Source organism: Stegastes partitus, unplaced genomic scaffold, assembly GCF_000690725.1.
Source record: "Stegastes partitus isolate 25-593 unplaced genomic scaffold, Stegastes_partitus-1.0.2 Scaffold1221, whole genome shotgun sequence".
Lineage (NCBI taxonomy): Eukaryota > Metazoa > Chordata > Actinopteri > Pomacentridae > Stegastes > Stegastes partitus.
Genome location: NW_007578952.1, coordinates 55,602 through 68,332, shown reverse-complemented (window position 1 = coordinate 68,332; position 12,731 = coordinate 55,602). Strand labels below are relative to the sequence as shown.

General features: G+C 41.9%; 1 protein-coding gene across 1 annotated transcript in view; it reads left to right on the top strand.

Moving 5' to 3' along the window:
• The window catches only part of LOC103368907 (transcription initiation factor TFIID subunit 4), a 99,860-nt gene that overhangs the window by 71,507 nt on the left and 15,622 nt on the right, over positions 1-12,731 (top strand). The window lies entirely within an intron of this gene.

The following is a 12,731-nucleotide window of genomic DNA, read 5'->3' as shown; positions in this document are numbered from 1 at the left end:
CAGCCAGCAGTTGGTTTGCTGTGAAGTGCAGTTTCTTATTGATAGTTCAGCAGTTAATGGTTGGAACTCTTGGTCACCTCCTCTACTTTTCTGCTTGTTTTATGTATCAGCCTAATAGCTAATGTTATGGATTCTTATATTGCATATCAGTGTTAAACAACACATGTGCTTACACCATTCTTTCTCATTTAGACTTCCTGCCTCAGTGCAGCCAGTCTGGATAATTTAACACACAAACCACTTTCACTGCACTTTAATTCCCAACAGACACTGTGTGTTTTGCATACACTATTAACAACACACTACTTTACATCTCAACTCAAGCTCTGAAGTGATTCATCAAGTGAACATCAAAGAGCAGTACAGTAGCAACGGTTTTCAGGTTTTATTACAGAGAACAGTACTTGATACACAAGCTTGATGGACCTGAAAATCAAATGATTCATGTCAAAACATGTCTGACCCAGAGATATTCATATTAGCTTCATATGGAAAAGAATTAATGGACTAATTTGTTAACTTTGAATTATCTACACAGACACGGCCTGTGTATGCGGATGTCTTGGCCTCAACATTTTTCTTCTGTCACTGTTGATAGACTTATATGTGGCCTCTTTTGTTGGAAGATATGATCCCATGACAGAACGCTCCTGGCACTGTCGTTTTACAAATAGGCTTTTATTACAAGGCTTTTTCAAGTTCATTTACTTTATTTGAGAAAAAGATTTTTTTGGTAAACCCAAAATGTCATGAGGTGACTCATTAGAAAACTTCTAGAGCAATAGAAAAAAGAAAGCTAGCTTAATATTTTAGATGTGAACACAAAATTTAAGTGCTTAATTATTTCAAATTATGTAATATGAAGTCACATACACATGTCAGAAGGCAGAAGAAGACACAAAAATTGAGATTGGAAATAAAATAAGCCACCCCTGAGTGGATAACGCTGACAGTTTGACATATTAGGCTCAAATGTTGAGGTTAACAGAGTTTGATGGGGTAAGAATGGTACTTTCTGCACGGCAGTAAGAAGAGACGCAAATGGTTGTTGGTAGATTGAGTCTGTGTCAAGCTTTTGTTGTTTCTTTTGCATTTTATTAGAAGCTGTAAATCAGGATGTATCGCTACGTGTGTTAGTTTTGTATGAGAGTTCCTCGGTCCAATGCGTGCCGTGCAAACCACTATTGCCAGATGTCTTTATGTCGATATACTTTTACACCTGAAATGAAAGTTTTACAGCATGAACTGGAATGTTACAGCAGTGCGCCAGTTGTCGTCCCTCAGCTGTAGCATGCTAGCAGTGTTAGCCTTGAAAGCTGGGCAGATGCTATGCAGGTTTTATCAAACACTTATGGTGAGTTTGAGATTTAATCGGTCTTCCTGTCCTTCCTTGTTTTTGTCCACTGATAATTCCATTAGAGTTTTTTTTGTACAAGATTTCTCTTTTCTCAGTGAGAGCAAGAAAGATAGTGTTTGGGCATTTTTAAAAAAACATTTTAATGCTTATAAGTGCTTATGTCTTAAAGGACATTTTTTAAAAAGAAGCATTTAATACTTAACCAGCTGAGAGTCTGTTCCTTTTGACATCATGCAGTGTTTAAGTTCCTTAACTGTTACAACAAGAACTACGGTCAGTTAGACACTGTAGGATATTTTCATTTTTTGAAAATGAAGTTATGCTTTTTGTTGTCGTTGTCTTTGTTGTTTTTGTCTGCCGTACTGAAATGTGCTAAAAATTTAGATTCATACCAAACCGTGTATTTTTGTACCTGGTTGTTCCCATAGACTATTAGGATTCTAGTAGGACTCTATTTTTTGAAGAACATTTGAGGTCAACAGGGTGACATGCACAATACAATATGAACCCAAAACCACATATCAAGATATGAATATCAAATCATTAAAACAAGAAGCAGACATGGCTCTCTAGCTGTGGATACAGCAGGCACTGAGATAAACAATGATAAGACAAAGATGGGACAAAGCAGAAGCACTGGCTTCATTTTGTTTCATATTTCCACCCATAGAGCGAAATATTATAATCAAAGTGTGACAACGGCACGTCAAGGATTGGTGAACTGGTAGTAGTTGGTTGCAGGAAAAATGGACCAGTGTAAAGATCTGAGCGACTTTAACAAGGGCCGAGGTGTGATCGTCATATAACTGGGTTGGAAGATCTCGTAGCTTGTGCTGTCCTCCCGGTCAGCAGTAGTGATTACCTACCGGTGATCTGAGGTGGGACAATTTCAAAGTCTGAGGGGCGGCAGCTCCACCGTACACCTTACAGGACCCTTTTCATCTGCTGTTTTGGACTTGGTGGCAAATACCACAAAGGTTCCTTTGGTGGTCTTGTAGGATTTGTGGTGGTCGGAGCTGTTGTGGTGTCACACGAAGCAGAGGCTCATTAGTATATTAGGCAGCATAATGCCGGTGCATCTGTGTATGTGCTCATACTTGCTGAACAACTTGAATTCAGCTCCAGTTTGGCATCCTTACTTCCACCGAACTGAGCTGGTTGTCTATCTGCACAATTGAAGTTGTTTAGTGGAGGCAGCTGTGAAGTGTGCTGATTGATGTAAGACAGTGTGCAGCCCTCTGAAAAAGTTGTTCTCTTTAATTTTACCTAATAAGTGAATTAAGATGATCAAATTCAAATCACTGATTAGAGCCGTAAGCAAGTACCTTGGTGGAGCCACCAAGCAGCAGGTTTGTTTAGTGGACAGGGTTCTCCATTGCTTTAGTTTTGAGAGCTGTTGAATTCCCATCATGCTTAAACTAAAGCTTAAGCGTTGGCCAAGTATATGTTTGGAACATCACACTCTCAATCTAAGTTCACAAACGTGGCATAGATGTAAGGAAATATCTGTGTATGTTGGAGGGAGCGTGGTGACATGCTTCCATGTGACTCGCCTGGTCTGTTTTTAATTAAGCTGAACTGTGTTATTACAAAGAAATGTCTCCTGTTCGAGGTTCCATAAGCAAGACTTCAGTATCATATTTCTGTAGCACAGGGTTATACATGAAGTCATGCACAGTTGCTGTACCAAGTCACATTTTCCTTTAGGCAGCAGGGGAAACATTTAAATTCCTCATATTCATCTGTAAATATGATGAATCTAAAATAAGCCTGAATTTTGAATGTCAATTGGTCATTTTAATAACCTGCTTATCGAGTTGCATCTTCACATCCTTCGCTTAGCAGCAGTATGCTGCAGAGGAGCATAGTAATGCACCCGGTAAAAAAGCATAAATAACAAAATAAAAGCATTACTTCTGGTCCTTGAGTACAGTGCCAACCTCTTTCAGAATGTTTTACCCTGATGGGTATTAGCCCGCGACCTTCTGCTGCATTCAAAAAAAAAGCTGCTCTCTCAAACTGCTTTCCCAAATGCAGTTACACAACATAAACATGAATATACATTATGGTCGAGTTGTTGTCTTTTCTTCTTTTTTTCCCCTCCTTTTTTAATGTTCTGTATATGTTTAATTAGAAGGCATAATGAAGTGAAGTCACAGTGTGCCCCTCCTCTGGAGTGATTGCAGAGGGGGCGGAGGAGGAATCTTAACTTATTTTCACTTCGTTTTCACCTCCTCACATTTCTTCATTTCACATGGGCTGGAAGCGCCAGCGGCGTTCTCTTTCCCTTCTCCAGAGCAAAGTGAATGTGACTTTTCTAAGGGGGTCACAGGATGCCTGGAGGCCTGTGGGTGTTACTGGACTGTTGCCTGCTCTTAGCTTCACTGAGGGGCTTGTCATAGATTTCATCTCCACAGAAATGAGCCGGGGGGCCCTGGCCAGGAGCACAAGCAGCCAACGTTATGAAGGGCCCACGCTGATTATTTCCCTCTGACATCGCATCCTGAGCTTTCCGCATTAATCCCAGACAAAGGCAGCCCTTCAGTGCTGTGCCAGAGCTCAAATTAGGAGCCAGATAATGGCCTTGTTGAGATCCTGTTCAGTTCACTGAGAGGCAGAGCTCCTGTTGAAATCCTCCTCTTCAATATTCCTTCCCTCCTGCTTGTTCTTTCCCTCGTCAGACCACCTTTCCACCTTGTTCGGACTGTGACGGAATTCAGGTGACACAATTTCTCTCCATATCCTCCCCCCCAACCCAACCGCCCATTCACCCACCTTTAATTTGATGGTGGCTTGGCCGGACTTGGGCCGGTGCCTGGATGTGGATCGCCACAGGCTGTGAAACTGATAGCCAGTCAAGACTGGAGTGTCTGTCTCCAGCCTGATCTAGTCTGCAGGAGGGAACAAAGGGGGTCTTACAGGGCTCCTCAGGGTGGATTAGTTCCAAGGAGCCAATGGCTGGGGCTGCTGGCCGGCTGGCTGGTGGAGGGCCTGCTGTGGCCCCAGCGGTGGGTCACTGCACAGGCAGGGGCCGCACACCGCAACTCTCCCTCCAGCTCGGTTGTCCCAGTCCTGCAGCCCTAACCCAGCACACGCAGGCTTTTTAAGTTCAGTACAAAAGTTCAAGGGTGAGCTAACATGAACAGGGTGCAGGAGCGAAGGGAAGTGACAAAGGACCGCTGAAGGTGGATAGAAATGTGAACAAGGCTCCGGTGACCTTTGCTCTGCAGATATTAGCTCCAAGATGGAGACAGTAATAGTATAGCGGCTGATTAAAAAAGTGTAGAGTTATTGGGAAAGAATGTCTTAATTACTAGTGCATGGTTTCTTTTTCGGCACCAGAATCATGTATATTTTATAAATGATCATTACAACTGGATGATTTTTTTTCTTCCGTCTGTATAATGCTGCTTGAAAAGAAAACTCTAGGAAGGAGTAACAGCTCAGAGGAAGACACCGACATTCATGTGTTATATGCAGAAGCACTAAAGATGGATTTCAGCTCAGTGAATCAGAGATAGGAGAAAGACTGTCAAATACAGCTTTATTCATAATGATTATTCCATCACACCCTCCACATTCTGTCCTTTCACACATTTTAACATGATTTGAACACTTTACTGTCTCATTTCCCCCCCTCATTGATTTTGGTATGTTGTGATCTCGCCTCCTCTCCGTCCGTTCGGCGAATCTCGTCTGAATCGCGCCGCTCCCGTTTCGCCACACGAGAGACCGATAGATGCTCCTCTGCACATCTGAGGTTAGCATTAAAGGTTCTGCGATGTAAAAAATGTGCCTCGACGCGCAATGTCCTGCAGTGTTAAACATGCTCAGAGCTTTGAAACATCCTTGACACATTTACGAGCTCAGAGTTATCATCCAGGCACTTAGGCCATTTATCACATCAAAGGAAGAGCTTTGTTTGTTGACGTAAATGCAACAATAGCAGCTAAATTGCCCCAGTTTGTACAGCCACACTGGCTTTCTCCTATCTGTCTCGACCAGGCGCAATGCAAGGGACAAAGGTAGGCGAGCGATTTAATAGTGAGCACAGTCTATTTTTCCATTTGAATTCATTTCACCTTCTTTCTTTGAGGCTGTAGATCAGAAAGAAGGAGTGAGGCAATAGAGTGAGAGGCATGGGGAGAGAGGGGGGAAAAGCACAAGGAAAACTGATGCCCTTTCCTCCAGCTAAATTAACAGGAATCACGTGGAAAACAATCTGAGTCTCCAATGAAGGAGGGAGGGGGGGGGACCATTAAAATTAGCCCCAAGCTATGGACTGCACCCAATATCACTAAAGCTGCACTCACTACAGATGTGGAGGCTGGCTTACAGGCAAACTATGCTCTGTTCTATAGCTACAATTAAAATCAACCTCGCTGCCAAAAAATAGGAGGGGGAAAGAGGGGGTAGAAAGGCAGACATGGAACATCAAAGACAGATTGAAATGTGTAGTCAGTAATAAGAGTGGTCTCCAAGCCCCGAGGTTCTCCACGGTCCCCTTGTTAATGAGAAATTTTGACCTCTGGTTTGTAAGTTAAACTTGTAATCTCGGTTAATGAAGTAAATCAATCCCAACTCGGGAGTGTTCAGTGTCTCTCCCTTTGCCTTCTCCCCGCCAACCTCCCCTCTGTCCTTCTCTCTTGTGCTTTTTCTCCTTCGCGTACTCCTCCTCCTCCTCCTCGCGTCCCTCCCAATGTGCCGCCTGGGAGTAAAACGGCCAGGTCTTCAACCAGACAAACAGGAAGCTCAGAGAGTACGAGGGTTCCGGAGCTGGAGGGGGGGAAGGTTGTGAGGACTCGGAGGACTGGGACCAACCCGGCTGTTTGGTTAAGAAGGAGAGAGGCCAGCTGAACACTAGTGGAAGGGACAGCGAGAAGGAAATCGCTCGCTCCTCCTCCCCGTCTCTTTTTCCTCTCCATCTTTTTTCTCTCCTCTGCCTAGAGTCCGCTGGGGTTGGTATTTGGTTAAAAAGTCATGCCCGCTTGCTGGTATAGAATGAGTATTGGCAGTAATGAGCAAATATACTGTACTCACTCCAGAGTCTTCCCACTACAGCATCCCCGCTTCTCCTACTCTCCTTTTGCTCCTCTCCATGTCCAAACCGCACACACATGGATGTTTTCAATGGAAAAGACAGCTAACTTAACCTTTTTTCTTTCTTTTTTTTTTTTTGTTTTCTTAAACACGTGGAGCTCTTTTGCTCTTAACCATATGGAGGCTTCTGTTAAATCCACTGGGTGCTTTGACATTAACCCCTGATTAACAGCTGCATTTTAAAAAATATATTTAACCACTTAAGTTATTCAGAGTGGGATCTGAAGTAGAAGGCAGTGACTTTAGCATGACTTACATCAGGATGCAATGAAGCATAAGGATTCCTGTGTGGGTTCCTTCTCTCTACATACTACATAAATATGATTAAAGAGGGCACGGAGAGGCTGCTATTGGTTTCATAATGTCAAGAAGATTGTAATGTTAGTTTGACTTTACGTCTCAAGGCAATTCTGTATTTCCAGTGAGGACACAAAGGAGACAGAGTTGAGTCTTCAGAATGGTTACAGGGGTTCCTTGGCTGGATGCCATGCGTTCTTAGAGCTTTAACACAGTGCACTTTGCCAACTTTCCCTTCCCCTACACAATGCAGAGCACTGTGGTACCCACCAGTGGTTTTTGCACTATGTACTTTGGGTTAAAACATTTATGATGCAGCTATAGAATTAGCATGAAAAGATAAATATATTTGTTTTTTCTTCAATTATATGGAATATTTTTTTCTACTCCTGTTTATTTCTCCAGTGAATTACCATGTGCAGATATGACGATCATGTTCACCATCTTAGTTTTAGTCTATTAACATGCTAACATTGCTAACGAGTATGGAAGGATATCAGAACTAAGTAAGTCATGCTGGCGTTTTAGAAAAAATCAGATCATATAAATCATTAGGTTTCGTCTCAGAGTAACCAGTTTGGTTTCTGGTTTGGTTTGAATGTGTGCACAAACTTTTGCACACACCCGTCTAGTAGATGAGGAGATATCTCACAGAATAAGTGAAAGTTTTGACCTTGTGGGGGTTCGGCAGGAAAAGTCAGGGGATCACACAAGTCATTCCTCCTTTGGGCACTGTGGGTAACTGTACCAAAACATCAGTTGTCATTGCTCTTTAACTAGAAACCAAAAATGTCAGTCTTATGGTAGTGCCAGAGGAAAAATCAGGACATCATCAAAGTTTGAGGATTAATCCTCTGGAGAGCATGGATGTCTGTAGAACATGTAATGGCACTCTGTTGAGTAGTTATTGAGACGGTCTGGACCAAAGCGGTGAAATAACCAACAAGCACGTTCTTCTTCAACAGTTCATCTTCTTTTCTGTCTATTCCATCATCCTCTTTGACATGATGGAGTAGTGTGGTTGTGTTTAAGAGGATCTGAACAGCCTGTTTGTTTTTATGTCTCTGTCCTCCTCCTTTCAATAGTCAGTTATGTGTGTGACTTAGACTCACGATTCTCCATTTCTTTGTGAAAGATTTTTTATGCTATTGAGAGCATTTGCAAACCTTTTTATGCAGGTTGTTAAATGGAAAATGGGTTATCTCATTTATAAACTTAACCTCTGGGAACAGGTTTGGGGCCACTTTTGGCTCTGTCATATAATTTAAGCACCCTGATCATACAGAGAAGTTTGATGAAAATTCTATTTCACTCGTATGAGAGTGTCACACATCTTTTCATTTCAGCGCTCGCTCCTGAAAATAATCGCGAGCAATCGAGGTTGTGTTTGTGCTGTTGGAGGGCTGCTTTAATAACTTTGTGGGTTAGAAGTTGTGGTTGGCCTTGTGGTCCACATATTCCACTTATCCACAACCAGTCGAAGGGTTCAGTTAAAGCAAAAAGCGGTTCTCAGATTATTGCATCCTGCCTTATGAATATACATTCAACTAATTATTGTAAACAGTGTTGCTTCTTTTTTGAATAATTCCTAAATAGATCTTACATTTATACATGTACACAAATAGTGTTAATACTGTAATCTCCTTATTTAGATAAGAAGCTCTTATATATCCATATTCATGGCAAAGTAGTGATCCCTCTCATTTCTGCCTTTAAAACTTTGCCCTGAAATAATGGTTAAATATACAGTTTTGACAACAAAGTTGAGCCCCAGGCACTTAAAAGATACCCATCTTAAAGAAATTAATTACCTCCCTTGTTAATCTTGATATAATTAAATTTCTGAAGAATGAAATTTGCTGCATTTTTTTTCCCCCCTCCGCCTCGCTGCTATGGAGGCGGACCAATAATGGCTGGCTCTCTAGCTAGCCTGCTGGCCAGGGACATGGGGACAGCCTAACGTCGTGGGCCCCATGCTGTGCTATACCGCACTGTGCAAACCCACTCTCCTCGTCCTACGCCTTCACCACTCACAGGGATAAGCAGAGAGAAACGCCTCGATCGCTGCTTTGCCATTCTGTGACTGCTTGGGTTTCCTCCATCCTGGAGGAGATGAAAACTCTGGGCCTCCAGTTTCTTCTTCTTAACATGTGATAATGTTGTCAAACGACTCGAGAATTTTAGAGCGCAAGAGCTGCTAATGAAGTTGTCAACACAGAGCCTCTGAAACTTACATGGTGGAGCCCTGGAGAGACCAGAGAGTTCGTTCTGTTATGGCTCACTTAAGAAACTCCTGTGCCTTTGTGTGACTTACTGTCGTTATTTATAGGACCTCCTGCGATGCTGTTACATTTCACCCTGATTGCTTTGTGCAGCGCAGCACCGGCATTACAAGGAAGCATTTTATTGTCGCTATGTATTTAAGTTTGTTTTCCTTTGACTATAAGTTTTATGTCAGCTCCATTGTCAGCTGTCAAGGTTTGATCCTGGGCAAAGTAAGAAGATGCTGGTAGGGGGGCAGAAGAATGCCAAATAGGGAGGAAAAGCGGGGGTAATATGTACAGAGTAGGCAAAATACTGCAGCTAGATGGCAGAAATGCCAACATAGAGAGTAGTTTGAGTTTCCCAGAATCTGATTCAGGACTTTTCACTGTGCAGGTGTACGTGATGCATCCTGTAAGCAACTCCTCGCTGCTTAAAACTCAATGCTAAATAATTGAGCACCATCTTTACATTCACTGTGCCACAGCTGAACAGTTGTTTTGTGTAACTTACACACATACTTTTGCTGTAGTTGTTTCTATATTTAATAATGTATGTGTCATTGGAAATGAACCCCTGATGCTGAAAATGCTGTGCAATGATTATAGGTTGAAAATGGTGTGTCTCAGTAATGCAAAGTGCCACTGACATCCAAAAATAATGCACTGCAAAGATGTCATGAATAACCCAGATACAGATGACAGCTGTGTTATATGACAAGAATGAACTGGAGATTTGAAAGTAGGGATGCACTGATACTGTTATCTGTATTGTTCTGTCCATGCTGTGCACATGATCTTGTAATTTATAAAACTTCGGTCATAGGCACCCGATAATACTTTACGCCAGTGTTATGTTAATCACTCATCGGTTGAGCTGGAGGAGGAGGAGGGGAAATGTCAGCGGTCTGGAGATATTTTAAGCAAAGAAGTGACGACAACAGTGAAGCAGGCTGCAATCTGTGCTAAACTGTCAAGAACAGAAGTGAAAAACATCTCTTTTAACACCAGCAATTTGATAAAACATCTAGAAACAATGCAGAGTTCAAGTATGCCAATGCTAGTGGGAGATAACAGCGACTTTGCAGCAAACACTGGAGAAGTGAGACAAAAACGTCTGTAGAAAAACCCAACAAAAAAAATCATAGAAGCAGTCTTGACGCCGATGTTGATTTTCGGTAATATGGGATTTTGTTGTCATCTCAGTGTGATGGAGCCAAAGTATTAAATTTCCAACCACCATCGCAGCACAGAAACCGTCTTACTGAACGTGCATGACTGCGTAAAAAAGAAAAAAGCACATTATCAGCATGTTGCAAAACGTTTCAGTTTTCAGCCTCACCACAGATATTTGATGGATATTTGGACCAGCAGTGTCTGCCAAGAGTCTCTCATCAGCTTAACTGCGTAGTGGATTGATGTGGATTTTACTCCCCAGCGAGTCATACAAAAAAACACAAAGCTATTTCAGGGCTTGCACAACAGTGAAGTCATTGCACTTTATGGTAATTGTCATTTTTATGGTAAAAATATTACCTCATTATTAAGTACTCATATGAGTTATTGAAATTGGCAAGTATAAAGTAAATAATTGTACAAGGGGTTCAAAAAAGAGGTGCATCCTTAACTAAAATTTAAACTTAATTTTTTTTTTGGAGGGGGGGATAAATCAGGAAGGGGTTTTGAACTATTGTGGTTAACTTGAGACATGACAAGTGAATGTGTTGTTTACTGGATCAGCAAGCAGTGATAAACCACTCAAAGACTTGATCATTCCCACCCCTAAAAGCTACTGCTGTTAACTGCCCCCATTATTCAGCTCTCTGAGCTTTTTACTACAGGCCCCAGAAGTGCCTTTTTCTCTTAGGCTCCCACTGGGAGAGGCCCTGTTTTGGCTTCCAGTTACACATGAGCTACCCCTCATAACCTGGACCAACCACCAGCTACTTTACATGACAGAGATGGTCCATGCAAATGAGCAGCGCATCTATTACAATTCCCTTTGTGTCCTTCATTCTAAGGACCATTTATTTCATTGTTTTTGTTCGAATATTGTTGTGATACAGTGTCCTCTATTTTGTCTTTTAAAGGGAAAACAGAACATCTAAAATTAGCTTCAGAAAATGGCGAAAGAGAACAAACAAGGCGATCCATTAGTGAGGATGGGTTATTGGCTGACTTGCCTCTTCTCATGGCGGCCCATTAAAAGTGGTAATGTCTGCCTGCAGCAGTGCCTGGGGAAGAAGAAGGAGGCCATGGAAGGCATATTTCACATGCATCAGACACTGGAATTAAATAGACCAATGTTCCCTAAAAAGACTGAAGTACATCTCTTTCTGATGTGCGTCCCGGGCAAAAATTCATTGATCTTAGAATGTCCCTTGGCAATTATAAAATATTAAATCCAAGTCGCACTTTTCGGCTCAGCTTAATTTTTTTTTCCTCGCTTTTCACTGCTTTCCATTTGACCAATTTAGAAAAAAAAGTTAGAAATGGATGGCCATGAAAAAACCGACACTGATAATAAAGACTGTGCCCACTTTTAGATATCTTTTGTTATGTTTCTGTATTGTTTTTGCAGAACATCTCACATCATTAAATGAAATGAGGTCCCAGCAAAGCTGAGAATGCCTGAAACATGTCGTATTACACAATCAGAGCTGTGTTAACCAGGAGCACAAGTGACTGGGATTGAAGCACACCAGGGAGTGAAATTTGTATGACATCTTTATTTCTGAGCACAAGGTCTTCTGAGTCGCTGATGCCTGTTTCAGCACTCTGGGGATGACAAATATTTGTCAGCTGCTTTCCATTAGGTCTGTGGCCCTGGTGCTCGCCTCCGTGGCCCCTTTATGTCCCTTAGAGATTACAGAGGGGGTCTACAGTTAATTGCCCAAATCATTAAATTTAACATATATCTCAATAAATATAATCAGCCAGCTGTTTGACAAGGTACACAGTTCATTAAGTCCCCTTGCTTGTTTGTCGTTTCCCTAATTAAGATTTAGAATCGATCATTGAGTGTGTAATGTACAGTGTAGCTCGGCTTGCACGGGGAGTCTCTCTGCTCAAACGAAAAGGAATAGCATCCGCTTGCTAAAGCTTTACCATTTAGCACACTGACTGCAATGGGAATTAGACATCCTGTGCTAATTAGGGAGGCCAATTAACTGTGAAATTCAGGCATTTTTGACAAATAATCTCAGCAGAATTCAGACATCACCGTGCACATGGATGTTATCAGTCCTGAATGGAAGGAGGATCAAGGCTATTGGCTCGTGTGCTGTTTTTAAAGCCCGCATGTGTTGCTGGGAATGTTCCATTGGTGTGTTGTTTGTGTCAGTTAGCAACCTATTGTCTCCCAACTTTCCTGAATGTCTTATTTTACATACACAGCAACTGAAAATAATATGTCTTCTTGTTATTTAATACAGTTAAAAAGCCAAATGAATTTTGTCAAGTATTGTAGTATAAGGTATTCACACATAGTCGGTGTATTAAGCACAGTGGATGGCGGTCAGTACGCCCCCAGTTTGGAGGAGCAGACAGGAGCATCACCACAGGAACAAAGCAGTGTATTACACTGAGACAAGGTCAGCAGCAAAACATATTTTAGCCAACGAAAAAAAAAATCAGCATCAGCTTTAGTGTATGCTATATTTAGAGTATTTTCAACACTTCATCTTGCAGTTCGACACAGGACTGTCACCCAGGAG